The 2675-nt window shown below is 34.7% G+C and overlaps 1 pseudogene; it reads left to right on the forward strand.

The window, feature by feature from the left end:
• Positions 1-1268: 1268 nt before the first annotated feature.
• Positions 1269-2429, forward strand: LOC149159469 (putative pectate lyase 8 pseudogene; annotated as a pseudogene).
• The last annotated feature ends 246 nt before the right edge of the window (positions 2430-2675 follow it).

Genomic DNA, 2675 nt, shown 5'->3' on the forward strand with positions numbered 1-2675 from the left:
GCTACAATTAAATATAAATTAAAAATAAGTTATAGAGGATCAAAGTTAAAATTTACATTATTGTTAAAGTATATATTATTAAAATGATAATACAATTGGTTTCAGCAGTTCTTAAATATTGTTCAAATGAAGTCTTTTAACAATAACTACAATTATTTATTGCTAGTTATATTTATCCTCGTGCAAGAGAAACTATCTCCATAAAATATTGTAACTTGTAGTGCATGCTCAAATTCTAGAAAATTATAAAGTAATATTGGTATTTAATAAAATGTGTATATATTGAATGTTGAAAATATTGTATGTTATATAAATGATGAAATATTTATAAATATGTGAGTTTAGGATGGTTTGTCATTTGTTATTTCTCTCTGTAAAAGGGGAAGTGTTTTGCATAAAGAGTTAGATTACCTTCCTACACTTAAAGAATGTAATACATGTTTGGCTATAAACATTTACCTAGTTTAAAATTAACAAGTACAATAGACAATGGCTATAGTATATTTTTTCATATTTAGAGTGAATACAGAATATAAAATCATATTTAGAGTGAATACAGAATATAAAATACAACTTTTACTAGAAATATATATGTTTATTATTATAATGATTGAGTTATAAAAATTAATAATGTGAACATATATTAATATAATATATATATATATATACATATATATATAAATTCGCACCTTACGTTTGGCATCTCCTTCCAGTAGATGCATGTCCCTACATTCATAGTGCAATTTACCAAGTGTGATGAAATCATGATAGTAACGAAAAAACGGTAGATACTATAAGAAGGCCCTGGCATTTGCAAGAGTGGCTCAGAGCAGAAGCAACCACCACTACTATTGTCAATGTTGTTGTTTTCTTGAGAAGACAAAGTTGAGTCCCGGTTGTCAAAATGAGCAATCCAATTAGTATTTTGAGTTGCATGGTGTTGATAGGAACACTCCAATGTGTTCATGGCGGGGCGCCAAAGCCATTTGGATCAAAATATGGAGATAAGTTTATGGGACACAAGATAGTAGAGGCACCGGGAAATATAAGTAGGTCCACGTTTCCTATGGAGAAAGATGAGAGCAACGGAACGAAAATAGTTCAAAAGTAAATCGCTCAATGCAACATTACATTCCATTTTGTCAATCTTTCTATTTTTTTTTAATTATTTGTTGTTGGAGTCTGAATTGACATTGAATGCTTCAATGTATGCGTATTCAAACAGAAGCAGAAGCATTATTAACAAGAGTACAAGAGGAGGAGAGGAAATGAGCGTGTTGTCATGTGCAACGGGTAATGCTATTGATGACTGTTGGTGGTGCGACTGCAATTGGGAGTGCAACAGAAAACGAATCGCAGATTGCAGCATTGGATTTGGCAAGCATTCCATCGTAGGCAAAAATGACAAGTTTTATGTGGTTACAAATTCCAGTGATGATGCCATGAATCCATCCCATGTTACACTGTGTCATGCCGTGATTCAGACGGAGCCGCTATGGATCATCTTCCACAATGACATGATCATCTAGCTCAAGGAAGAGCTTGTTATTCACAGCTTCAAAAAAATATATGGACGAGGTGCCAATGTCCACATTGGTAAGGGCCCGTGTATCACCATAAAAGAAGCAACAAGCATCATCATTCATGGCATCCACATTCATGACTGTAAAAGTCTAGGAAACGCTGCAGTAAATATGTATCCTATAAAGATCGAGAAAAATAAATCATGGAGATGGGATGTCCATCTCGAGAGCGAGGCACATATGGGTGGACTATTTCTCTATGTCTAGCTGTGAAGATGGCCTCATTGAGGCAATCAAGTCATCCACCTATATCAACATTTCCAATAGTTATTTCACTCGCCACAACGAAGAGACTTCACATACTCATTCGTTCAATAATTGAAATTCACTCTATTTATTCCTTATCTTCTACCTTCACAATGCTCAATGGTAGGTGATGCTATTGGGTCACAATGACGACCACCACCATGACAAATTTATGTAGGAAACTGTTGCACTCAACCGTTTTGGCTAAGGTCTCGTCCAACGAATGCCAAGGTGAAATAATTTAATTGTTATTTCATTAATTTCCCATCTTATTTTGAATTTTATTGTGAAGGAAAAGTATGAAATAGCTATTATATTATTGAGAAATTAAATTATGAATTTACTGGATGTAGGTGTCGATTTGGATACTTCCATGTGCTTAACAATGATTACACTAAGTGGGGAATGTATGCCATCGGTGGAAGTTAAAACCCCACCATACTGAGTCAGGGAAATAGATTCATGGTATCTACAAATCCCTTAGCTAAAGAAGTAACCAAGAGGAAAAACACCACAAAAAGTGAATGGAAAAAGTGGATTTGGATATCAGAAAATGATGTGCTGCTAAATGGTGCATATTTCATGCCATCGGGATCGTAGGTGCTTTCGACCTATGAAACCGCATATAGTGCTAGACCAAAGAGTTCATCCCTTGTGGAAAATCTCACCAGGAATGCAAGCGTGCTCTCATGTAAGAAAGGAACTGCCTACTAATTCCATTGTCTTGTCAACCACTATCACGAATGAATTTGACTGCCCTCAAACATTGTCATTGCTTCTCAAAATAGTGTCTTCATTCATTTGAGTGCCCACAAACATTGTCATTACATTTCAAAACTGTGTCTT

Source organism: Pinus tabuliformis, chromosome 5_2, assembly GCF_031772625.1.
Source record: "Pinus tabuliformis cultivar Carrire ecotype Pingquan chromosome 5_2, CPIR1, whole genome shotgun sequence".
Taxonomy (NCBI): Eukaryota; Viridiplantae; Streptophyta; class Pinopsida; order Pinales; family Pinaceae; genus Pinus; species Pinus tabuliformis.